At 40.6% G+C, this 27,876-nt stretch overlaps 2 long non-coding RNA genes across 2 annotated transcripts in view; one reads left to right on the forward strand and one right to left on the reverse strand.

Moving 5' to 3' along the window:
- LOC150012234 (uncharacterized) overlaps positions 1-27,876 on the forward strand; it is a 168,612-nt gene that overhangs the window by 114,328 nt on the left and 26,408 nt on the right. The gene's annotated exons all lie outside the window — the stretch shown is intronic.
- On the reverse strand, positions 19,076-23,686 carry LOC150012237 (uncharacterized). The gene is made up of 2 exons (XR_016510728.1): positions 23,389-23,686; positions 19,076-19,895 (listed from the first exon to the last, which is right to left on the reverse strand). It is a non-coding gene; the product is annotated as an uncharacterized LOC150012237 (long non-coding RNA).

The following is a 27,876-nucleotide window of genomic DNA, read 5'->3' on the forward strand; positions in this document are numbered from 1 at the left end:
AGCACTGCTGTGGAAAGACCGAGCTTCATAAAGTGTAAATGCAGTCATGCCCGCCTTTTTTTATTTTGTTTCTAAGAATAAGAGTCAAATACTGAAGGACAAAAATGCCTTGTTCAGTCTGGATCTTGCTTATATCCCTTGGCATCCTTTCCATCATGTCCACTGCTCTTATTTAATTCCATTTTCTTTGATGTTAGGCTAATTTTAGAACCTAGAATTAATTGTTGAAACAATTATAACTTCCCAGACAATTTAGTTACAAGCATGTGACAAAGTTTTATTATAATCTTACTGTGTGGAAAAACCTCTGTTATGTCCATGTAAAGTTTTCTCACCTAGGAAAGATATTTATAGGAAATGTAGATTACAGACACACACAAAAAAAATTTTTTTTATTTCGATTCCCCAGCCTCTGGCATAAGTAATTGGTTTTCCAAAGCAAAATAAATCCCATAAAGAATTCACCAGTTATTGAAAATTCCTAAACATTTTATCAGAGTTCTGATTTCCTCACAACAAAAAAAAAGGAGATAAATAACTATATCTGACAATAATGATTGTCCCAGTTCAGGTTTGTAACAATATTTATTTTACAGGAATTTACTTCTTTTTACCCTAAGGCCTTTACACAGTCTCAAATGGCACTACCTTAAACAAGCCTTTCTCATCTCTAGAAGAGGTCAAAAATCCGAATTATTTACTTTCTAGAGCAAATACACACACGTACCACTCACCAAAAAATATGCCCCACTTATTGTGTTGCAGTTTTGCAGTTTCAGGGCCTAAAATATAATGCAAAATGAAGTAAGTATGGAATGAAAATAGTTCTGAACATGGAGACCGCAGCTCAACTTTAGGTTTTGCTAAACAAAAATGTTACGTTTGAGAAGAGGGTTGAGCTCCCTGGGCAGCCAGGTGAGTGATTGGAATGCAGTCCGTTACCAGGGAAAGGGGGCGGCCACACACAGGGCCGGTGTCATCCGGTACAGGTGCTACCTCACAGCTGGGACTTCTTTCCGCTTTAGATGTAATAACTTCCTACCAATTTTTCTTCCTGCTTTTCAAGTCCTTTGGAAATGCCTTAGTTAGATACAGTGTAATTTCAATGTGTGGGGTTTTGGGGGGACAGATAAAAGACAGCACGCAGTTAGAAATGTAACGTTAGAGCCTAGAAGTGAGGTGGAGTGTGTGTGAAAGACCAGAACAGGAGTTCCTAGCATAGAAATAAGAAGTGAGATGTGACTTTCACTTTGGCATATTTCCCTACAAGAAAGGTCTTGATTAGTTAGAGAGGACTGAGAATGGAACTGGAAAGAAGTTTTGTGCCCATTAACATGACGCTTACAAAGAAGGAGCATGGTGTAAGGGAAAACCATTGACTTCAGTCAGAATATCTATCCTAGTAATATTTTGTGATTTCTCCAGGAAGAATCAACTAATCCATCGTCTGAAAAATGGTGATATTTAATAAAGTGCACCTAATGTAACTGAAGTGGTTCTAAACATCATTTGTGATACAAATAATGTGTATCTATCAGTTCCCAGAGATCCATACTTCCAGGGAATAGTACCAAGTCCAGAAGTCCAGTCAAAACCCATCCAAGAACATTTGAAAGCTTTTGAGTATCTTTGGTAGTTGCTGCCAGCCCAGTTTGGTCCTAATTTGGTGTGCTGAATAGTGACTGTTGAATATGAACTGGTTTTAGAGGAAAGTATTCAAAATGTAGATGCTGGATTAAATTCCCTATAGACCCTTTGGTTGTGGTGGAAGGTTTATTTGCTTAACATTAGCCCCTCTGAAGGTGGGCTGCCTCGCTCCAAGAAAATGGCTTTTCAGGTACATTCCCTTGTCCAGCCCTTCCCTGGGTGACTGGACTATAGCATTAGCAGAGATTAGGCCAGCTCTTCAGCTGGTTGCTAGTGCGACAGAGTTAGACAGTGCTGCCTAGAAATCTCATATTAATTGAACATCTGAGATTAAAGCCAGCGTAGTGAAGAGGCAGTGCCAGGCTGATGGTGGTTTGAGATCAATCCCCCCATGAGCCCACTGTGTAGAAGCTAGAGGAGACTCTTCTCTGGTATCAGTAGTTTACAGGGTATGGAAATGCATCTGGCCTATCTCACTTGTGAAGCTTCTCATCCTTTAGGCTATTGCCGCACTTCCAGTGAGAGCTATATGTGCAATTTTAAATTTCTCAGTAGCCGTATTAATAAAAGTAAAAAAAAGAAACAGGTGAAATCAATTATAATACTGTATTTTATTAGGCCAACATATCAAAATATTATAATTTCAATATGTAATCAAGCTAAAATACTTTTTAATAAGATACTTTATATTTTTTTTTTACAAAGTCTTTGAAATCTAGCATGTATTTTAAACTTACAACACATCTCAATTTAGACACTAAATTTTCATCAACTTCATTTTTCAGAATTCAAAAATTTACAGTTAAAAAAGTAGTTCATTAAGTTGTTCTAAACATAGCTAATACAAAATGAATACTGGTGTTAAATTTAAATTATACATAATTACCTTTAAAATTAAACATTGACTTCCTCAACTGCTGTATCCATCAAGCGCTGAGCAGCCACAGGTTGGCAGTGGCTGTGCTGAGTCAGACAGCACAGCTCTGTGGCCGCCGGCTTTCTCACGTCACACCTGGACATTCTTCCCGGTGCAAACACCAAACTGGGGCTTTGATTTGGAACTTTCCCAACTTACTTGATTCAGAGACCCTTCACAGGTAGTGCTGGGTTACAGTAGCTAATTATAACTAGTGCAGTGAATCTGTTAGTTTCTTCCTTCTCAAGCTTTAATAAAGATTACCCTGGTCTGTCTTTTTAAACATTTTTCCTTAATGTCAACCACTGAGCAAAAGACCATGGACTCTTTAATAAATGTGCCCATTCTTTGCCTGGAGAAGCTCAATTTGTACACATATCCCTTTCTATATATCTCAGTCTCTTATCTATGTATATCTATAGATCATAGGTAAATAGATTGGGAGATGATAGACAGATAGATATTTTACTCTGTAATCCCAGGGAAGAGTTTGCTTGCTCATGCTACATTTGAATAAAAATCAACCTCTACTATGCCTGAACTGTGTGGCTCAGTTGGGCGCTGTTCTGCAAAAAAAAAAAAAAAAAAAAAAAACACAAAAAACTGTCACCAGTCCGATTCCCAGCCAGGTCAGAAGTCTGCATTGTGGGTTTGGTCCACAGTCAGGGTGCATATGAAAGGCAACTGATCAATGTTGATGTTCCTCTCACATTGATGTTTATCTCTGTCTCTTCCTCCCTCGCTTCTCCTCTCTCTAAAAATAAATACATCGAATTTTTTTTAAAGGCCTCTATTCAAATTGTCCTTTTGCCTAACAGGAAATAATTCGCTTCTCTAGATTTAAAAAAAAAGGAGAAGAAAAACAAGATAAAAGGTATAACATCCAAAGACATTTTAAATAGCAGAATAACTTCCACAAAAGATTAAAACTTCACTGCAGAATTATCAACAATATTAACATATATACATATAAAGAGAAAGGATTTTAATAGATTAGAGACAGCAGAATAAAAAAGAAGTATCTACAAGTACATTAAAAATGCTCATGTAGACTAAATTTGAAAGAGAATTAAGAAGTGTTTCCTGATCTAATTATATGTCCCTCAGGGCTATCCACTTTCACTGTTCACCAAACAACAATCTGACTGTTAATTTGGCTATCAGGAAACCCCTTAGTGTGGTAGGCCATTAGACAGACAGGAGCAGAGCAAGGACAATGGGCCAGGCACTGAAGGTCACCAGGGTGGAAAGCCCGGGGTGCCTCGCTACGGGCAAAACTGGGAAAACAAGGACCTCGCCCGCAGGGTAACATTTCCTCCCTAGCATCTCTCTGGTCCTGCAGTTTAGACCCAGACCCTTCATATTGCTGGTCTTGTGGTTCAGGCTCTCCCCTGACCTCTGCTCCCCTGGCATGTTCCTAGTCATACGGGTTAGACCCGTCCCTTTGAAGGGGAGCAAACAGAGGGGCTGGAGAAAAGCCCTTAAGCATTAAACCCCCAGGACAATAAGGTTCTGACCCACACCAAATGCAACTGGGCCTCTGGTGTGATTTCAGCTCCAGGACCAGAAAAGCAGCAAAACCAGACAAGCAATGCCATGGCTGACCTCAGGGCCAGGTGCATGGACTAATGACGCCTGCTCTGGTGGTGTCCAATCAGGGGAGACCATGACCCTGAAAGGACACACTTGAAAAGCTTGTGGATGTTTTATTGGAACCTCCCCCTGGAACGACCCCTAAAATCTTCCCCCAGAAAGACCTCAGCACAGAGAACCCAGCCCGCTCTGCCTGTCCCCACCCCTCCCCCAGGTGCCTGTCCTCGCCTCCGTCTCTCTGCTAAGCTCCAAAGGCCCGTCTTTTGCCTCTTATTTACTGAGCCCATTTCTTCTACAGCTCATTTCTTCTACCTCTGTGACTTTCTAAATAAGTTTTCTTTTATGGTTTGAGTGTTGGCTCAGAATTCCTTCCTAGCCAGAGCTCAAGAGACAAGGTTGCTGAATCAACCTCTCATCTGACCGCACCAGCCTAACGCCTGTGGCAGTCTTGCTGCCACCAACAAAACCTATAAAGGTATTTATCAAATGGTTTTTTTCTTTCCTTTTTTTATATATTAAAGTTAAGTGATTATTATTTCACGATCTGAAACACCATATTTCCTTGCCTACATAAGTGTTTTTGAAGATCTGTTACATGAAATTTAGTTCACCTGCTGAAGCCACAGGCCTGAGTATGGAGAACAGGCTGTAAATAGTCCCCTGGTGAGTGTAATGCAGTCATTAGCCCTCTTTCCAACCATAGCAGTGGTCTCTAATCTTTTTGGCTCAGGAACCCATTTCGTGGAAGAGTTTTTCCACAGACGTGTGTGTGTGTGTGTGTGTGTGTGTGTGTCTGTGTGTCAGTGGGGAGTGGATGGTTTCGGAATTATTCAAGTGCATTACATTCCAGCTCACCTCCTGCTGTGCGGCCTGATTCCTAACAGGCCCAAACTGGTACCAGTCTGCTGCCCGGAGGTTGGGGACCCTTACCTTATAGTGTGGCTTTTAACTGTTTGCTATTTTCAGCATCAGCCAAGAGTTTCATTAACTAGCTTGAAAAAAAATGTGTCATGCTGGGGCCACACTCAAATTTGAAATTATTAATACCTGAAACACACACCAGTGTTTAAGTAAAATGAATTATTTTATTTAAAAAATGTAGTTGATACAGATGTTATCTTAATTGTCAATTTGAAAATAAAATTTATGTAGGCAATTAGCATAGTACAATCGGAGAGGGGTGTTTGGGGGTGGCCATCTGGTGTGATAACTACATGAGAGCGATTCCAGCATAGTCCTGCCGGACACCATGGATTTGCAGTCTGCTCTGGAAATTTCCTTCTCACAGAATGAATTGCAAAAGATATACAAGACCTCCAGAGAACTAGAAAATAGATCATGTGCAAACAGATGAAAACATTTCTCTAGCCAAGCAAATATTGAAACTGCTAGAATCTGACTTATAGTTCCTGTGTGATCACTTATGTCAAAGTAAGGTCAAGCTGCAGACCTCAACATCAATAAGGCAAAAATGGAACATAGCATAGGTTTGAACAAACTATGGAAAATGCTAAAAGCAATTGGCATCATTACCTCTTATTGAAAAATTTTTTCAAGTGTTAAAGAAAAAGTCTTTGTGGCTAAATAATTGTAACTTCTAGTATGTTGTAATGTGTTACTATCATAGAGATATATCTAAAAAGCAGTGTAACCAATTTTTAGACGGTATGAAAAAGATCTATGAAATAACTATATTACTCTTCATATAGAACATTGCACCTTATCGGGAAAAAACAGGAATCCCAGAGAAACACTACTGTTTATCCGCAGGTTAACAAGTTAGTTAAATGCATGATTTATTTAATATGTATGGGACACTAATTGGAAAGTTCCAAAAGAAACATAAGTTGTAGTGTGATAGTTATGTTTCATGTAAGGTCTAGATTTCCAAATAGATATTGAGAATCATCTTGGGCCTTGGCAGTTGTGGCTCAGTTGGTTGGACCTGCAGTTATCCTGTAACCAGGTTAGGTCCCTGGTCTGGACACATACAGTCAATCTCTGGTGAGGGTGTGTGCAGGAGGCGACCAGTCGGTGCTTCTCTCTCCCTTCCTCTCTGCCTTCCTCTCTATCTAAAAGCAATGAAGAAAAAAAAAAGTCCTCGCATGAGGATAAAAAGAAAAATAAATAAAAAAGAGTCATCTTGCCCTCTAAACATAAGACATTTATTTTATTTATTGAGCACCCATTATTTTATTACCTCATTGAGTAAACAAATGTCTGAGTTTAAAGACCAAATAAATGCTAATGAAAGAGGACATTTTCTCATGTCCTCACACTTTGGCCTTGGGCTACAGGGAATAGAAATTTCACCCAGCAAGAGTTATGAAAAGATCTTGGCATCTCTGCCATGTAGGGGAAGGGCTTGGACAAATAATTAACTACCTGGTATTCTAGAAAGGAGGGGTGAAGTGAGGGAGTTAAGCCAGAGTCCAAGTATGTTATATATATTTTTTAAATTATTTATTAATTTGTTTATTTATTTATTTCTTAGAGAGAGGGGAAAGGAGAAAGAGAGGGAGAGAAACATCACTGTGTGGTTGCCTCTCACTTGCGCCCCCAACTGGGGACCTGATATGCAACCTAGTCATGTGCCCTGACTGGGAATCGAACCAGTGACACTTGGCTCACAGACCAACGCTCAATCCACTGAGCCACAGCATCCGGGGTGTCAAATATGTTACATTTGTAAAAGTCTCACGTAAAAATTATAAGCCAGTCTTCCTCCGGATTTTCCTGGGCACTACTCTGCTCCTGAAACTCCTACCATTTACTCTAACTCTCCTAGCGCAGGAGTGACTTGAGTGGCTGGTGAGACATGCAGCTGGTCACATTTATGCGCCTAAGAGGTCAAGATGTTCTCTTAGGTCTTCCTGCACTCAGATCCAGTTTATCAATTCTTAGGCAGTGAGCACCTGGGCAGGGGCTCTGCAAGCAGTGGGAGATGCTGGGGAGCCTGTGATTTCCTGGCTTCTCTGCCTGCAGCTGAGTGGATCCAAGTGTCTTTTGTCTTCAAATCAGTGTTTGTGGTGTGAATGTGGATAATGAGGAATTCTGGTAGTGTCTTTAATAGAGCCCGTATATGCCCACTTCTAACTCTAATAGAAAAAAATTGTTACAGGAGGACATAGTAAGGTACTAGAAACTAGCTAGCTATCATTTTTTTATCATCTTTATTTTTATCTGGAACATACTATGTGTTCACTTAATGGTGCTGAATAAAGGGAGACTTGTAAGGGCTACCAGAGAAGATACTGATTAATCATTTTTATATTTAAGTACCACATTAGCCAATAAACTTCATTATTGGGGCAATGCAATGAGAATAAATTTATTCCCAGAACCACTTGGAATAAAAGTCCAACATTTGTTTACCAAAGGGAAACTACCTCTTTTGAAGTGTCTTAACTTGCCTGTTGTAAACTGCATGCTTTCAAGCTAGGGAACCTCTAGAAATGCAAATATTTGCCATCATTTTAAAGATACATCCTCAATCAAGAGTAAAGGAAGCGGATTTATGGTGCATACAATCAGTAGTTTTAAGGAAACACTTATTTCATTTTTAGGAAAAAATGTAAAGAAAATGTTCTTCTTGAGTTACTTGAGTGACTCAAATTGCTGATTGCAAACACTCATGAAGCCAGTATGTTGTCTCTATTAACGCTCTTATGCATTTCACTCTCTTATGCTTTCCACCCATTTTCACTTGTGGATAATTTTTAGTTTCAGTTACATCAAAAGGTTATTTCCTTTAAGAGTGCCTTCATGTGATGACCATGATCATTGTACTGGTCGTTACCTTAGAAGTTGAAATGCCTCTCTGACTCCCTTTCACCTGAACTCACTCACATCCCCTTAGTTATACCACAGGTTGCAAACTGAGGCTCAGTAACTGATGGGTGCTAATTGGCCTACTAGTGATTTTTAAATAATTGCAGTTGCTCACTGTATTAGTTTTCTGTTGCTTGGTAACAAATTACCACACAGTGGCCGAAAATAGCACCTATTAACGATCTCAGTCTATATGTCATAAATCAGGTTCTCGCAAGACCAAAATGCAAGTGTTGCATAGGATGAACTCTTGCTTGAGGGCTCCGGGGAAGAATTCACTTCCCAGCTCATTCACTTGGTTGGCAGAATTCAGTTCCTTGTGGTTGTGTGACTGAAGTCCCCGTTTTCTTGCTGGCTGTCAGCCTGCGACTACTCTCAGCTCCTACAGGCTGTTCAGTCCTTGGACATGGCCTTCTGTCACTTCACAGACAACAAAGGTCTGAGGTATCCTTCTCACGCTTTCTCCTTATGATCCTATGTGACTCGACTGGGCCCTTTTAGATGATCAACTCTTTGCCACTGAACACAACAGCCGTGGGTATAATGTCTCATAATATTAATAGATTTCATTCACATTCAAAAGGCAAAGGATTATACACAGAGGAAGGCCATTGGGAGTCATTCTAATAATTCTGACTACCACACTACTGACATTTAAGCATCAGGGTACTTCATATAGATACCCAGAAATCAATTCCTCTGAAAATCAGAATTTGCAGCAACAGTGGGCCACATTCTACCATTACAACAGTTGGCTAGACCTGCTAAGTGGCAGGCCCTTTCAGAGCGCTCTCCAGTGGAATGCGCCATTCCCTATGAATGTACATCTGCCCCGTTTCACTCAGCACGTATCTCTGCTTTCAACAGCCCTACACAATAGACAATACTGCAACGCAACACTTCTGACAGAGCACATGGTCACACCTCTTCAAACCTAAATTTATCCAGGAAACTAATCATCTCAATGAGACAATCTCAAGCTAAGCACTGATGTTCTTTCTGCCTCTCAAGACTGATTCTTGTAATCACATTTCAATAAACTTAGTAATTCTGAGCACGTGCTGTCTTTGGGACTGATAAGTGAATAATATGGCACAAATTAAATGCTACCACTGAGTTAGCCCATGCAAAAAACACAAATGTACTCCCGGTGGACAAATGTATTCCCGTGTAATCATGCCAGCAGAAAATAGAATCTGTCATGAAAAGTAAATTATCCAAGAGTCATACCATGTTCACACAACTCAGCACTAAATTTCATTTTCCTTTTTCTTCAGCTGAGAGGCTAAATAAACATGTATAACATGGACTGAAAACTCACATTGTTCATCAAAGTTGGATTCTATAGCCTCAGAATGCAGATGTATGAAACCCTGGCAGTTGGGAGGCCTTCTGCTTTTCATGTCCCAGGTTTCTCTGTGGTCACACCCTTGTTCAGTCAGGGTTTCCAGTTTCAGAAGTCAGAAAGGGGCAGAGCAAGGTGGCACAAAGCCTGCAGGCTGCCTGCTTAGGGAGGCTGGAATTGACTGAAGATTCTTGTGGGCAAGATAGCAGAGGCCGTACATGGCAAGGTAATGGGTTTGAAAATTATCCTGTGACACACAGGCAGTCTCATTTAGAGCAGCAGAACATAGCAGTTAGGAGCACAGTGTGTGGACTCAGATGGTATGGGTTCAAATACTACCTCTGCCACTTATTAGCTGTATGACTTGGGAAAAATCATTTTGATACTCTGTGTCTTAATATCTTCATGTAAAATAGGAATAATAAGATGTGTTGATATATATACAGTATTTACAAAAATGTCTTATACATCGTAATGATCTAGTAGATGTTAGCACTATTACTCTAACAATGCATATTGGGGCAGACATTGAGTGTTTTGTTACGTAACTGATAAGCCCCAAATAAAAGTTGTTACAAGGTAGCAAACACAACTTCTTTCCTTTAAAGTAGGTCTATTAGGTTCCTTTGGGTCACAAGGAAGAGGGACACCTGAATTGTCTCAGTTAATTAGATGTTATTTTAAACCCATTTTCCGTCCTTCTGCCTCAGGTCAAATGTTTATGCAAGGCTTACTGCCTTATAGCTCTTCATCTCTTTGCCTCTCTTCTCTAAACTTATTTTCTTGCTAAATGTTACATATTTACATCTTCTAAAAGAAGGTGAGTGGTTTTCCCAGTCACCATGAAGTGTGGATTTCTCAGTCTGAGCAGTTCTGCCAAGCCACTTCTCAGGCCCTTGTCCAAGCTGTAGACAGCTGCCTTTGTGTCGAACATCAATTCCTGGCCCCGTCGGCTGTGCCTGGGTGGCTGAGAAAACACTCCTACAGCCCTGAGCCTGCAGTCTGAGGGCATTTCATTCAACGGTGGGCCATATATACAGCTGTGGTCCCATAAAATTATAATGACTTATAAGCAAAATGTTTGTTTGTGATGTTGGGGAAAAAAAGGCTAGCCCAAAAGGTTGTGGGTTTGATTCCTGGTCAAGGCACACGCCTGAGTTGCAGGTGTGGTCCCCAGTTGAGGCATGTGCAGGAGACACTGATCCATGTTCCTCTCTCATATCAGTGTTTTTCTCCCTCTCTTTCTCCCTCCTTTCCTCTCCCTCTGAAATTAATAAAAGAAAAAAATCATAAAACTACATCAACAAGGAGTCTCAACATGCTGGCTTATGCTCCTACAGCTGGGGTCCCCTAGCTGAGAATGGAGCCTCACCCATGACCACCTATGCCTGCTCCCCTCATGCACACCCACATCTAAACACACGCACACAAGCTTGCTTCCCTCCATTTTAAAACCCTCTCTTTCCTCATAGTCCCTTTCCTCTCCCTCCCTGTCTCCTTCCCTCCCTTCCTCCCATCTCTCATTATTGCCTCTCTCAGGCTTTATCTCTTTGGGTCTCTTTTGATTTCTGCTCTCCCCTCTTTTCCCTTCCCTCCCTCCCTTTCTCCTTCCCTCCATCTTGGAGCCTCCCTAGAAAGCCAGCATTTGGTGGCATTTTAGATAAGAGTACAGCTGTGTTATACTTTTACAGTATTCCCTCACTTATCGCGGGTATTACGTTCTATACCCCCCCGCGATAGGTGAAAATCCGCGAAGTAGGAACCTTACATTTATTTTAGTATTTATATATATTTTAAGGATTTATAAACCCTTTCCACACACTTACAAACTGTTCCCAGTCCCTTATTAACCTTTCCCACTCCCTTATTAACCTTTTCCATACTTTTTTTTTTCTTTTCCATACTTTTATAAACATTACTTATGTTTTATATTTCAGTATAAAACTGAATACTGTATTGTGTGATCCTCGTCCTCAAGAAGTTTACCAGATAATTGGGGAAGCAGATAAAACATTTCATTATAGTATTAGATAGTAACTGAGTGTGTTATCAAGATAGTGGATTGAGCGTCGGCCTGCGAGCTAAGTGTCGCTGGTTCGATCTTCCAGTCAGGGCACATCAGAGAAGGAAAACTCTGACTCCAAAAAACCTCCGCTGCCTTGCGGCATACCTCTTCAGGGGAAAGGCTAAGGGAGTAAACCCCGACAGAAAATCCGGAGCCGGAGTCCCTAAGGCGGTTTGACGTTGTAGTCAACACCGGCAACTCCTGCGGCGCACCTGAACCCAAGCTGTATTGACTCCGTCTTTCCCTTGGACCCTTCAGCTGCGAAGAGAGGGGGGGTCTGCTGCATGGGCAACAGCAGACCCTCCATATCACCCTGCCCAGGCTCTGTAGCTTCAGCTCCACTGGAGAGGACACTCCAGCGTCATCGCAAGATGTCGATTCAACATGGGAGGAGACAGATACCGTGTCACTCCCGAGTCGGACTGCACAGCCATTCTCGGCGGTGCAGATAGACTCTTAAGAAGCTACACCATCGTCTCTCGAGACGGACGGCTGCCGACGACGACGACGACAGCTGTGTTGGCCATGACAGTAGCTGCTAGCTACATATGGCTACTTAAATTTATGTTAGTTAAAACTGAATAAAATTTAATATTCAACTTACCTGTCACATTATCTACACTTCAAGTAATGCCATAGCCACATGTGACTAGTGTGTATTGTTTTGGGTAGTGCAGATATGAACATTTCAGTATCGCAGAGAGTTGTTAGACAGTGTTGCTCGGGAGCAATCAGGCTCAAATTGGAAGCCGCAGAAGCTTAAGAAAACATGGATGTATTTTGTAAATTTTATTTAGATTTAACTATTTGAGATGTTTGGCATAATGATTTTATTTTAATAAACACATTCTGGTTTATTTGGTCAATCCTTTTAAAACCAAATACTGCTCATTGATTTCTGTGCTTGATGGAAGGCTTTAAATTTGAATGTTTACCGCAGAGTTCCAACAAGGCAGCGCTGCTCTAAATGTTGGGAGTTGTTGATAAAAGAATAGAGTCAAAGCCACTGCATAAACTATGGGCTCTTCAGGGCTCTGTGATATCAACCCATGGTGTCAAACATGCTGAGTGGAGAGTTCAGTCAGGGGAAAGCTGGTTCCTCCACATAACCTCGTGAGTATTCAGTGATTTACTTTAAGCAAGCAGCATTCTCTTCATAGGAGATTTATGCTCTTGATTTGACTATTATTTATTATATATGTTTTTATTTTATAATTGCCCTTGATCTTATAGTGATTACAAATGCAAATACAGAGTTATGCTTATCTATGTCCAAGTGACATTGTCTGAAATTAGCAAGATCATTTTAGAATTTCATGATATTTTCCTCTTTAAAAGTGGTGCCTACACAATTAAGATTTTGGGGGGAAAGGCTGAGCTATTTTGGTCATCTCAGTTTGCAGTCCCTCATTTCTGTGTATCTCAGTTTAAGTTCTGCAAAAGATCCTGATTGGCTCAATTTGAATCATGGGCCCCACTTGTCCTATGACCAGGATAGCAGGTTCACATTAATAAAACATTTCTCTCTGGCCATCTCATATTAACTGGGGCACTTTACAAAGAAGAAACCTGGGCAAATACCTCGAAGTTGCCATCTGCCATGTTATCAACCATTAGAGGTGAGGCTATTGTCTAGAAAGGAACCCTAGATTTCTTTACAGTTAACAGACTTACATTTTAACTCAGGTCTTCAAAGAAAACAATGCCTCAGCCTGCTGGGGGATCACATTTCATTTTTAATTTTTTTGCACAGTAACAAGCCCTTAAAGAAGGTCGTTTTAAATGGGGAACCTCTCCTTGTACTTCACAACATGTCCAATAGGTGGCCCTGCCTACGCTTGTGCCACTGCGTGTGAGTCTATGTGCTTCTTGATGTGTTTCATTAGCTCTGTGAGACACCTGACTGCTTGTGGAGAACAGGCTTCTAAAGAGAACAAGGCTCTTGGTGAATGCAGTAGAATATATTAAGTGATTGACACACCTTTTGTTTTGTTGACTGTGTCCTAGTTTTTATTTGAACTGAATGAAAAATGGAGACATCTGAATTCCTCCCTCAGCTATGCACATGCAGTTTTTTGTTTCTTTGTTTGTTTTGTTTTTTTCAACAGCTTGCGAAGCTCTAGGTCATTCCCTGCTAGGTAAATAGGTTGACCTTGGGACATGCTGTTTTCTCCAGTGTCCTCTCTTCCTATGCCATGGAGTGGCCCTGAGAAATGCTTCTCTGTGCTATTGATGGGAACAACCAACCTGCCTTTAGTCAATGCCATTCTGAATTTCACTGCTTTTGCTTACTCTTTTCCTCCTCTTCTCCCTCAAATTCATATGCAAAAGTCTCCTGTCCTCTTTCCCTCTGTCTTGTCACCTCCCCACATTCCTGCATTCTTCACCATGGCTTGAATTTTTTCTGTCTTTAGTTACACTTAAAACTACTTTTCATATGGAATTCAGAGATGTCTCTCCAGGTTTTTCCTCTTGAATGCATTAACTGCTACTGACTTCCCAGTGATGACAGTATTTAACTGGTAATGTTGCCTTGTTGATATGTTTATTCACAAAGGAAGTAGGGCCTGCCTTTATGAGCCTGAAGAGAGGAAGTTCCCATTTTCTAACTAAGTTATTTCCTGAAGATCACAGAATAAATTAGGTCTTATAAAATGTATCATATTTCCCACAGGGACAATTTCAAGACTGGGAAAGTCATATATGTGACAGTGGACATTTAGTTAAATAAAGTAGGGTTACGTTACATCCGCTTTCAAGTTCTTACCTATTCCATAAGAGGTAGGGAAATACAGCTGATTCTGTGGGAACCCTAGTAAGGGATGAAATCTTATTGTGCTTTATATACTAGCTACCTCATTTTTGTGTTTATATTGTTTTGTACATGTGTCTCAATACTCAGAACCAGCATAGAAAGCATAGAAGCACTCAATGGATTAAGTTAAGGTATATGGCATAATGCCTTCTACCTCTATAATTTAAAATAATAAAATTAGGTGACAATGAGCTAAACGGGTATAATGCTTGTTTCTGGTACAAAGGTGTCTTATATTCCTTAAAAGGTGTCAAAAACCAAGCTCTACCATGAGTAAAACAAGGAAAAATATATGTTTATTTCAAAGGTTTCAACTTGGCAAGGTGGGGAACTCAAGCCTATGGGAGCAATGAGTTCCAAGTTGCTCACAGACTAAGGAGTTTTATGGGGTGAATCGGGAATCAGAATTTTTTGGCTGTTTCAGCTGATTGGTTGTCCAGTGGTCTTCTCCCTTATTTGGATCCCAGGTGTTGAGTGAGGGGAACAGGGTGTCCAGAGATGGTATAAACAGATTTGGCATTTGGGGCTTGGCTGGTGTCGTCTGCTGCTAATTTCTGAGAAGAGCAGTAAACTCCTGCAACTTACATTAGGTAAGGTTCCATTTCATTTTCTTTGAGTGCCTACATTGGTCAACTCCATTTTGTCTCTGACTTAAGTGACTTTATTTTGGTTCTACAATGTTAAAAAATAAAATTCTACTCATATGTATTGACAGAATTGGGTCATTGGGTAATAAAGGTCCTATTGAGATTTCATCTTTTAAACAAAATTCCACTGAGTACATTTTAAAGAACTGGTTGGTTTTACTCAATGATTCACAAATTGGGTAACATCCAGTCTAGCAGATAGAAAGGAGCTGCAAGGAGCTGTATAAAACGAGTGACTTAAAGGCAGAAGGGAACAGGAGCAAGGACATTATACTGGGCAAACAAAGTGGATTGGTTATTGCAGTCAGCTTCCTTCGGAAGCGGTAGGTGTCTTCTGTTGCAGTATTTAGTGGTCGAGGACGCGGAAGTAATTCCAGCAGACAGAATGTGGGACAGTCGGAGGGCTGCCGCTCGCTCAGGCAGAATCAGCACTGAGCAGAGCAAACACCTTCCTTTTATTGAAATCTCAGGGGGCAATTACAGGATACACGTCCTATTGCTTACAGGGAGAACAGGATACTGGCGTTCAAACATTAACTGCTTAGGTACAAAACAGAAGTGTAAGTCCTTAAGGCTAAGTTCCAAACAAGATGATAGGACAAGGGAGTAATGGAGTACTCAGCAAAGTCTCTTTGTCCTCAGGATACCATAGCTCAGTGGCCTGAAATAGCTTGCAGCTGCCGGCGTTAGCAAGTCCAGCTTGCTTAACTGAGTCACAGGACACCTGGACAGGGGGGCATGAAATGCCCCTACCCAGAGACTTGATTTCCACCAACAGTCTTATCAGGCAGATGACCTGACCAGTGCTATTCAGGTAGTTCCTGACTGAGTGGTTTAAGATTCCATCCCTGGGAAAAGGTGAAACTGTAATGAAGTCTCGGTTTGGTGGCTAGGGCTTAGCAAAGCAGCTCCGTTCTGGGCCCTGTTGTCTTGTTTTTAACAATACGCTTTCTAAAATAAACATCAATTAAAAACAGCAAATAATATTTATCTTGACATTTTAGAATACAGTACATTTATTTTAAAGGGACATATCTTTTGATGGTTGGGTTTTTCTTTAAAACTATCCAAATGAATTTGTACAAATAATTTCCCCTTAGTCAGTGTTCAAAGTTCTTTTTTGACCTTTTAGTGGCATTCACATCTGTGGTCATGACTTTCAAAAGAATCTCTAAAAGACTGAATATATCAGTAAAGTATTTTAATAGTTGCTGTGTTTATTTATTTCATAATTAATGTGATTTTTCAGAATGTCCTTTGGCAATAAATGTACTTTTACATTTTGTAGTTATCCTGACAGTCAATTTATTAGGGTTAAAATTCAAAATCCAATTTTTCCTTAGGACTTTCAGCCATTTTTCAAAAAGTTTATCATGTCATTTATAAATCTAATAAGTTTTATTTGAGAAAGAACAGTAACATTTACTCGTTTCACTTATTCTACAATTATCATTTGATTAGCTCGTCTAATGGTTAAACTCTCTTAATTCCTTGAGCAACTAGTAAATTAAACAGGATTTGTAAGTTTAGTATATTCAGTTTTTAAGCACTAACCAGACAAACTCTTAGCATTTCAAGATGTCAAAAATGTTCTACCTGCTTCTGGTCTGAGTTTAAAACATACTAATTTTTCAGTTAATTAATTTAACAAACACTTGTATAGTGCTTACTCGCTTTCAGACTGCCCTGCTAAGTTGGCTACATAGTCAAGCAGATCTCTTATTCCCAGGGTTATGAGGTAAACAATTTTCTCCTCTTCCCCCGGAAAGGAGGAGATGGTGTTGCCAGAGGAAGTAGGATCCTCTTCGATATTGCAGGAAACGCATGTCAGGGATACACGCTTAGGAGAATATGAGATAAAGTGGCACGATTAATTGGAGCGAAGACAAAGGACTGCCCCCAGGTACACCATACCCGATGTCTCATCCATGACCAAGTGGCTCAGCTCTGTTCCGCTGCCGAAGAAGCCCAGCTTCTAGGGCCGCAGGCCTGCACTTGTCCTCACCAAGCCCAGGAGAAAGGCCAGGACCCAGAGCTCCCAGGCCATTAGCCACAAATCCAAGGCTCCCATGGTCCAGCACCATTTCTGTTCCCATTCAACCTATTGCCTGCTGAAGAGAGAAAGCATCAGACTTGGGCCTTTGTTAAGCTTTGATTATATTTCCTTGGGTTTGGGAAGGGGTAAGCTTCCTTTCAAATTATTCATCTCTTTCCTGGGTCTTCCCAGGGCTCTGTTGGTGCTTGTCTCTACCCAACCCCTTTTTGGGATCTTCTGGGGTTTTGTGCCCTTATCCTGTCCAGTCCTTTCCCCAGATTTTCCCAGGCTAGACTTCTCCCCTTTATGCTCACCACCTTGGTTTCTACTGCCCATGTGCCTAGCAAAGGAATTTCCCTGTCACTGTTCATCCCTCCCCTGGGTAATCTGTGGGAAGGCTGGTCGTTCCCTGGGGATATTGGAATGCCCGTCTTTCCTGCCCACTCAGATGGCCATAATGACTGTGAAGCTGCTTCTTCCTAGTTAATCTGGCATAATGTCTGATTCCATTTGCTCTCTTTATTTGTTAATAACTAACTATCTGCCTATTGTTACCAGTGGGATGAGGAAATTATCTACTGGAACTTCTATAGATGAGAAGATGAAACCATGAAAAAGATGTTCCCCTCATGCACCCCACCAACACACACACACACACACACACACACACACACACACACACACACAATTTTAAACCTCCAGTTTTATATTCCTGATACTCTTTCAGCTTAACCATTAAAACTGTGCTCAAACAAGGCTGTGACTGTTTCCATCAGTGGAGGACATCAGCCTGAGACATGTCAAAAAAGTGTACCTGTTGCAGTTATAGAGGCAAAGAAGCCTTCATTCAAAATTATTTCAACAGTAGTCAAGACTGTGGTAATAGGGGAGAGAATAAATGAAAACTTACTGAAACAGAAGACTGGAGAGTTTTTAAATGCTAGGTCGAGTTAAGGAAAAAGTGCTGAGGACATTGGATGAGGTTGGTCAATGTGATTAGGCCATCTGAGTTTCCTACTTGGTGCCTGTCATGAAGTTAGGCTCCTACCCTCCCACAGAGACTGAGATATTGAGGCTCTATCTTTCTTAATGATTGCACTTCAAAGGGATGGCTCATGGGTCCCTGAGAAAGACACTGCTAGGGCATAGAAGATTAAGTCTCAAGGGGTCAGAGAAAGAGTAAAGTAAATGCTCTAAGAAAAGGGATTTTGGGAATCTATAGTTAAAAAGAAACCTGTCTAAATCTTAGTTGAGCTGAGAGGTCAGACCTCAGGTGGGCGGTGTCAGTTTTGCACCAGAAGACTCATAGATTGAAATAGATTTCAAAAAGTAGTTCAATTAATCAAATCTAAGTCACTCTGTATCCAATGGTGAAGAATGAGAAAGAGGCAGCTATTCTCTTGTCAAGGCTAATCTTTAGAGTTCCTTAAGAGCTATTTCTATAACAGCTCACCTTAGATTTAATTTACAAGGTCTGTCCAGAAGTATCCAGCCACGTACTATTAAAAATAGACATTTATTCAAGAATATACAAGAAACATTGTACATAGGACAATGGTGCCTCAGCCACTTTCAAAGTAGGAATCTCTGGACCTCACACAGTTCTCCCAATTGCCATTAGCTACCTCATCCTATTTTCCTGAATCTCACTGACAGTCTGAAATCTCTTCCCTTTCAAAGGTGATTTTAGTTTGGGGAAAAGCTAAATCTAGGCTGTAGGGGGACCGGGTCCTCTGGGTGATTTGATGTTTTGCCAAAAAGCTCTGCATGAGACACAATGTGTGAGCGGGAGTGTTGTCGTGATGAAGCTGCCAATCACCAGTTGCCCATAGCTGCGGCCTTCTGAGTCATTTGAACACTTTCCAAGAGAAATGTTCAAGCTTAACACAAACGTTGATGCAGATTTGTTGCTCTACTCACTCAGTCATTTTGAATGCAATGGCCACACAGTACACATGCTCACTCGTGACCTCTACTGCTCCCGCTAACTAGTGAAGTCATCATTGTTCATGCATACACATTCCAGCCCACTCTTCCTGGCTGCCAGGTTACATTGATGTTGTAAAAACCATTCCCCTTATATTACCTGACCCGTCCCGCAGGTCGAGCAACGAGGACCCTAGAGGGGGAGTGAGGATGAGAAAGGGGCAAGAGGCACAAAGAATGGAGACAAGACAGTGCTCTGATCAAGTCTCGTTTATTCTTCGTCACAACAGCATTTTTGTAGCTCAGGAGAAGAGGAAGTTTTCATTAGGGAGGAGCGCAGCCGCAGCTGAGGCGTTATCTAACGGATAAGAGTTAAGATGAAGGACAGCAACTCCCAAGAAGAGAAAGAGGGAAGTTGCCCTTAATTAGGAGCAGACAACTATTATGGGATAATGAGGCCACGCCAAGCAGAACTTTAGGATGCCGGTCAGCAAGACTTTAGCCGAGGAACTTTTTAGTTCCCCACAGGTCCCCCTTTTTTATTTTATTTAAGCTGAGAGCCTTGCGGGGACTGCACCTGTCTTAGGTCGGGAGATCGCCACACGGAGCTAACCTTGCCCTACCCGTCATTGGTTATCTAGGGCAGCTTCCTTTTTTGGCCAGATACCTGTCTTAGGCGGCGGCTGGCAATGCGTGTGGTCTCCGGTTGCCCGTCATTGACTGTCCAGTCCAGCTCACCAAGGCATTAGTTACGTGTATGAGCATCATAGTAAGTTGCAGTCTCAGCCTGTTCCAATTTATGATAATGGACCTGTATTGGCTGCATTTTTATGGCATCTATTTGTTGCTTGATAAAGGCCATCACCTTATTGAAAAGGAAAGGTCCTAAGGATAGAAGCAGGAGTAGCCCTATGAAAGGTCCTAACAGTGGAAGGAGATAGGGAAGGACTCCATTAAGTCCGCTCCACAGGGGATTTTCGAAGAGTTCTTTTCTTCTTCTCACTAGGTCTTCCTGTAGCTTCTTTATTTTGTCTCGGACGATGCCTGATTTGTTGGCGTAGAAGCAGCAACGTTCCTTCAAAGCCAAGCATATTCCTCCCTGTTCTGCTGTAAGTAGGTCTAGTCCCCGCCTATTTTGGAGAACTACTTCAGCTAGGGAGTCTAATTGATCTTGGATGTCATTAATGGTGCTGGACAAAGCTTGAACATCGTCAATTAGCTGATTAGAGAGCTTTGTGTAGGAATGAACTGCAATTCCTAACCCCGTTGTCCCTGTGGCCAATGCCCCTGAAACACCTAACCCTACTAATAGGGGGATGAAAGATACGGCTCTTTTGTGGCGACCTGCAATGTAGTCAAAACTGGGAATGGGAACAGGGTCATCTCCGGAAACTATATCTATGTCTGGCAATAAGGTAGCTAGGACACATATTCCTGTCCAATTGTTGGGCAAGGATGAAAATGCTAAATTTCCTCCACAAACAAACACCTGCCCTTTGCCTGGGCAGAGGGAGTTGCTATGGTTCACTATGCTACTACAGTTAGCAAATTCAACAAATCCAACATGAATATCAAAGCTATTATTTTGAGACTTACCTTGGAGGCAGAGGGAAGCAAGAAAATACATGGGCTGTACTCTAAAGGGCAAGCTGGGGCTACAATTTTGATGAGACTTATTAAAGGTGATGATATCCGCAGGAATGGCTAGAGGCATAGGCGTGCCTAAAGTCATGCATAGCCAGCAGTCTGCAGCTAGTTGGGGGTTGGAGATGATAAGGGCTCGGTGGGTGGCCGTCAAGATGTCAGTGGTTTGGGTATCTAAATCTATTCCCCGTGGTTTAGGTAATGCCAGAGGGTGGTAATTGATTTTTGGATGCAGGTTTGTTATGAGGTGTTCTATTTGTTTTTGCACTTCAATTTCTCTTATTCTATCTTGAGGACCACCACCATCAGAAACATGTACAGGGGCCTTCTTATGCCAGCATACTGGCTTTCCAACAGTGCCTTGGCAAGAGGCCTGCAGATACTTAGTAGACCCAATTGGTGAAGGGTTGGACCCCCAATCTCCTTGGTCAATAGCATTTTGCACTTTTTGCAGTATGGCAGTAAAATAAATGACATTAGAGGAGGTACATTCCTGTACTGACTCATAACAGGTAGAATGCATCTGATTATAGATGGTGGTGCATTCCTTGGGACATGCTCCTGGTTTGTCATTGGTAGCGGGTATGACAGGAGGCTTATTTACACAATACCACCTCTGTACTGCGAGACGGCAGTATTGGCAGTAGAGAGTAAAGGCAGGAGCAGTAATTGTGCAAATCTTTGGCCTGAAGCAATGGTGTTAATATGTTTAGGGGAGGAAACCATGACCTTGATTTCTCCGGCAAAATCATTATCTATGACTCCTGGGAGGACCTGCAGACCGTTCATGGTCGAACTACTGCGGCCTATTATTAAACCAAAGGTATTATCGGGGAGAGGGCCAAATATTCCCGTGGGAAGAGCCTGAACCCCCATTTCTGGGGTTAATACTGTATGGGTGGAGGAACTGAGGTCCAATCCTGCGCTTCCTGCTGTGGCTCTGAGGAGGCTTGAAACGGATTGCTGGTTGACGGAACAAAGCTTACTGCCCCATAGATTTGTTTGGGTTTGGGGGCCTGGGGCTGGCCCCTTTTCCCGTTTCCCTGTATAGGTGGCAAACTGTTGCCCTGGGCATCCATTTTAGATTTGCATTCATTTGCCCAATGATTTCCCCTTTTGCATCTGGGACATAACCCTGGAGCTGGAGTTTTATTATTAGATTCCTTTTTCCCTTTGCAATTTCTTGCAAAATGACCAGTTTCTCCACAACTAAAGCATTTTTTCTTCCCTTGTTGAGCTAGAAACTGCTTAACAGTAAAACCCTGCATTGCTGCAGCCATGGCGAGGCCTTGTTGGTAGGCTGCTCCGATGTCAGAGCACAAGCGTATATATCCGCTTAAATCAGTTTTCTTTTTGTATGGCCTAATAGCTGCCTGGCAGGCAGCATTCGCATTTTCGAAAGCTAATTGTTTAACAAAGTCTGTGCCAGCATCGGTGCTACCAAAAATCCTACCAGCTGCAGTAATGAGTCTATGGATAAAATCTGCAAAAGGCTCATCTGGTCCTTGTTTAATGTTAGTGAGAGAGGAGCTCATATCACCCTTAGTGGGGAGCTTCCTCCATGCTCTTGTACCTGCTGCTTGAATTTGAGCAAAAAGTCCTGGATCATATTGCATTTGATTGTCACTAATTCCATAGTTGCCTTCTCCAATTAACATATCAAAATTCCACCCATTATTTGCCTGCATATTGCGTCTAGCAGTATCCTTACAGATTTCTACATATTCTGATTTCCATAGGAGATAGTCCCCTCCAGCTAGAGTCGCTCGAGCCAATGCTTGCCAATCACTTGGAGTGAGCCACTGATCTGTGACCGATTCTAAAATGGCCATAGTGTAAGGAGCCGTGGCTCCGTATTGAGCTACTGCAGTTTTTAATTCCTTTATGACTTTGAAATCAAATCCAGTGTGGTGTTGCCAGGCCTGTCCCTGGGCATCTACTGTTTCCGACACTGGAAATGCCTCTATTTCCTCCAAGCCTGGTATTAGTCCTGACTGAAGGGGAAGTTTGGGGGCCGCTCCTCTGACTGGGGGCCTCTGGCTTTGGGGGCCCTCTACAGAGGGTTCAAGTTCTTTTCTTTGCTTTCCTATTTTTAGCCCCTCTAATTGTCTTATTAATTCCTGATGCTCCTTTTCTAATTGTATTTGTTCTTTTAAATATTCAATTTTATTCCTCAGTTCTTCTCGAGGATTAATAACAGGGTATGCAGAAGGGGGAGCGGAGGGTGAGATATAGGGCGGTGGCCTTGTTTTCAGAGGCGGCCGTTCAGGGTTATGGTATTTGGCTGCCTCTTCTGCCAAGCGATCCCAATTAACCTCTCCCTCGTCAAAATGATTTGCAGTATATTCTGATAGGTCTGGATATAACTTCTTTTTTGATTTCACCGACACTTCTTTAGGTGCCGCAGCTCCCCCTTCTGTAATCTGAAACTCTGACGGCTTACACTTCGGACTGTCCTGTTTTTCTTTCGGTTTAACTACTTCGTCCTCACCGTCATTTTCAAGAGATATTAAATTATCCTCCTCTCGGCTGTCATTTCCTTTATTTTTTCTACTTTCCTCCTTATGATTTGTCTTTAAGATATATTGACCCTTTTTTACTACATTAGCTACTACCAGATCACTATGTCTTTGAGATAAGAGTTCATCTATTAGATTCCAATAAGAGAAGGCGGTTTACAGGAACCTTCTCCGGACCAAACGTATCATAAAAGTCTTTTAAGGCATCCCCTACTCTTTTCCACCGTTGCGGATCAATGTTCCCTTCAGTGGGAAACCAGGGACATAAGTCTTTGATATAATCAAAATATTTCAGCAACTGTTTTACTTTAACCTTTACTCCTCGTGCCTTTAATGCCTGTCCGAGCTGTTCAACAAAAAGCTCATGTCGGCTCATTTCTTGCCCCATGATCGCCGTTCACTTACCGAGGTGAGGTCAGCGCGGCAGGTTCCCGCGTAGCCTTTTCCTCTTCTCTACTTGGCCGGCTCCTCGAACGACGTCCTTCACTGAGTCCCCCGTTCTCGGGCCCCACGTTGGGCGCCACTTGACCCGTCCCGCAGGTCGAGCAACGAGGACCCTAGAGGGGGAGTGAGGATGAGAAAGGGGCAAGAGGCACAAAGAATGGAGACAAGACAGTGCTCTGATCAAGTCTCGTTTATTCTTCGTCACAACAGCATTTTTGTAGCTCAGGAGAAGAGGAAGTTTTCATTAGGGAGGAGCGCAGCCGCAGCTGAGGCGTTATCTAACGGATAAGAGTTAAGATGAAGGACAGCAACTCCCAAGAAGAGAAAGAGGGAAGTTGCCCTTAATTAGGAGCAGACAACTATTATGGGATAATGAGGCCACGCCAAGCAGAACTTTAGGATGCCGGTCAGCAAGACTTTAGCCGAGGAACTTTTTAGTTCCCCACATTACCAATGGCTGGAGTTTTTCCAGATAGACCTCATATTCTTTAATGTGCTTAAAGTAATAATTACATCTTTTGTTTCTACCATCTCTCGGATATTATTTCATCTTCTAGAAAGTACTTTAAAAAGATAATTAAAACAAATGTATATTGATACATATTATTCTGACATATTGAGTTTCAAAAAAGTGGAATTTTGCTTCTTGATTGTAATGTAATATTACAAATTGTAATATTACAAAATGTAATATTACTAACTTCTGTGTTCTAAAGAAGAGGAAAACAATTCACATGAAGAAAAATTCATGCCTGCTGCACTTATTTGTGGTGGTGGTGGGGAGTATTCAGCTGTCTTATCCATGATATACCCAGCTTTTGTACCAACTTGTAATTTAATTGTTAGCTTTTTTTAAGGCACTTAAATTTACTGAGGGAAAACTCACTAGTTTTGATATAATGAAAGCAGTAGGTATTATACAGAAGGTGAGAAGAGGTGGACTCTATTCATTAGAAAGGAAATTAAATGTTCAAATTTTGATTCATTTTGCAGGTCACACTATTTTTGGTGATAAGTTTATAAGATACATTACCTGAAGAAAATCTGAAATAATGCAGTGCCAATAAAAGTATGCTAATTGAAAAAATGTTAGGAAGTGTTAGAAAAGCAATTCATTCTGTAAGGGCACTGATAAGGTGCAGCAAGGGGATTTATGCAAATGTAATGAATTAAAGCATTTATCTTGCAAACTTGATAAATAGCAGTAGGCACTTTAGAGGGTGAAATAATTCACTCTTCAGTGCCCATATGTACCCAAATCATTGTTCCAATATTTATTACTTGAGAATGACTTATTTCAGCATCTATAATCACACCACATTTCTCCTAGTAATTTTTGTTTGTATTTAATGTAGAGATGGATTCCTATCTAATAATGTTGTCGGTCTTTTGTCTCTCTCCTTAAGAAGTTACAGTAACACTGAATGTTATCTTACTGTAGGCAAGATCATTTTAGAACCAACTTCTTTTCCTACCCCCTCTCTGATACACAATCTAAATTGCAGTTTATGATTTACAAATGAAAATAAGACTTTGTCAGTCCCCAATATTTCAATGTCTCACCATTATCTAGCATGAAGTTCTGATAAAGCATTTTATAGTTAATTGCTTCTAACTAATCCAAATTCATCCTCCACTAATTGTCTCAACCTTAAACATTGTGTTTTACTCAAAAAAATCCAATGTCTCCTTATACATGTTGTCTGTATATCCTCTTTGTGTGCTGCTTTTCTAGAGAATTCTGACTCATATACTTGGAAAGATGATGAAAATCATCTACTTGATCTTGGATTTCTAGCTTCCAGGAGTGTAAGAAAGTAAAATGTTTGTTAAGTCACCTAGTCTGTGGTATATTGTTATGGTAGCCCTAACGAGTTAATGCAGCAGATTATATTCATTCACAATAATCTTTGTGACATATATTTAGACTCAAGTCTCTGAGATGTATATATTTTGCTCATTACATGTGTTGCTTTATGAGAGTCTTTCTTTCTATATGAGTTGCATGTAGTTTGCTCTTCTATTTTAAAAAGTTGCGGGAGGACATAGGAAGGTCTGTATCTTTGTCTAGTACTAATCATGAAGTTAGCCCTTTTGAATGCCCCTTATTTAACTCTTTATTACCTAGTGTACCAAATTGTGTTTTAATTTGTAAGAACCCTATAGCACCCATACATTGTGTCTACACCAAAAAGCTTTATATATTTTTTTTTCCTTCTTTTATCTTCCCATCTTCAGTTTCAGTCTTTCTACTTTATCACAATTACAACAGTTGCACATTAGTCTTCCATTCGCAGCTCCAACGTGTTAGTCTTCTATGTACATTCCTGTATTTTAAAGGGCTTACCTTCAGTCCTTTGGCTAAAGTTTATGTCATCATTGTTTGTTTGGATGAAACTCATTCTCTAGTCATCAGAGGTTAATAAATTTTCTGTATAGAAGGCCTGGTAGACAATATTTGGGGTTTTGTAGATCACGATGCCACATACTGTTTTTGTCACAACTACTCCATGTTAGTGTGAAAGTGCCATGGACACTATGTAAGGGAATGAGTGCTGTGTTGTTACAGTTTCCCATTTTTAAACCTCTCCTATGTCTTACCACACTTTAGTCAGGGGTGTCTCTTCTACAGGGGGCCCCGGGGCATCAGCTTGCCTCCAAGTCTAAGCAAGCACTAAAATGTAGAACAGGCCCTATGAGCTTAGGCTGGGAGGTAGCTGACCATCCAAGACACATTCCCTGTAAAACCTCACAAAATATACCCTCTGCTTACTCTCCCCCCTTTTGTCAACTTCCGTATTTATTGCTTACCCCTCCCTGTAAATGTAAAAGCCTTTTTTTTTTTTTTTTTTTTTTAGATACATGTATATTTCTGAGATTGGAGCATTCTCCCTATTGCAATAGTCTTTCTTCTAAGTGGAGCCTCTCCTTATCTATGCCTGGACTCATGTTTATGACACTTTGATTTCTGGTTGGGGGAATAAGGAAGAAAGGGGAGTACTGGTACTGGATATTAGGTAGGCCATGTGGAGTGTCTGCTGAAGTTTCTAAGTACTTAGCAGTGTTTTAGCAGAAGCTGGCCTACTTGCCAGCATTGATGTAAGGAAATCATTTATTCATTGGAAAGAAACTTGACCTAGATGATCTGAATGTTCCTCCTCAAATCTAGCAGTGTGATTTGTAGTGTGGTTTACACAAATCCCCAAATCACCTATCAAGCAACCATCATATCTAATTTTAATCAATTGGGAAAACATTTAGAGACAACAGACTTTAAACTGAACTTTAATCATGGGTGGAATTTGGGAGCTTAAGTAATAGCAGTACATATTTAGTCAGGAAAATATCTATTCAGTGTTTGCAACTCATTGGCATAAAGATGTCTGGAGTCTGTATTTAATCACCAAGGATTTCCCAAGCTCCCAGCTTTTATGAGGATAATAACTAAATTCAAGGTTCCCATACTTGTTGGTATTTCACACCAAAAGACACCTTCTTTGATAAAAAAGTTATTCACATTTTAGTTTATTCTAGTCTTGGCAAGAAAATAAAACTAATATGCAATTTTCTCTCTTCTTGACTTAAGAAAGCAATATGATAAATTTGTATTTTGAGCTCATTGAAAATAATTTAAATCATCCAGATGTTTCAAATATCTAATCATATTTGGAAATAGGGTGAGAAAAAAGCCTTTACTAGTTCTCATGGAAAAAAGTATCCTGTTTTATGAGTACACTGAAAGGTGTTAATACAACTTCCAGACAGAAAATATAGGATTATGTATTATAGTCTTAGCAGAAATGAATGCAATACTTATGTATAAAACAGGTGTTAAGTAAAATGCATTGAAAAAATTTGAAAAATTCATTTTTCTTTAAAGCACTTCACTATGCTCCAGAAACACTTTTCACTCATGCTAACTTATTTGATTACTTTCTGAATGAGTGAAAAAACTTATATATATAGACATCATAATTTGTATTAAAAAAAGAAGCAGGAAGTCATTTTGGTAGTTTATATTTATGATTTTCTTTATGTGCTGTACAATTTTCTCCATGTACTTTTAAGTAGACTTCATTTCCCAGTTTCACACAGCAAATATTTTTAGGCAGGCACACTATATGAAATACTTCTGCCTTGGTTCAAGGAATAAAATATTTGTATCAAACATATAAAAGGCACTAGTAGGAAATTTGTGTCATTGATTCATGTATAAAATATATTTTTCTCTGAAAAAAATATGAAACTCCTTTTACTGCTTTGTTTTTGTTTTGAAAAGTTAAAAAAATACAGCAAGTTACAATAAATATGAAAAGCACTAGTGTGTCCAACAGAGAATTGGCCAATATCTATTTTTTAATTCATCTATTTATTTTTAGAGAGAAGGGAAGGGGGAGGGAAAGAGAGGGAGAGAAACATCAAAGTGTAGTTGCCTCTTGCACACCCCCA

This window comes from Furipterus horrens, unplaced genomic scaffold (genome assembly GCF_987537825.1).
Source record: "Furipterus horrens unplaced genomic scaffold, mFurHor1.1.pri manual_scaffold_4, whole genome shotgun sequence".
In the NCBI taxonomy this organism is placed as follows: domain Eukaryota; kingdom Metazoa; phylum Chordata; class Mammalia; order Chiroptera; family Furipteridae; genus Furipterus; species Furipterus horrens.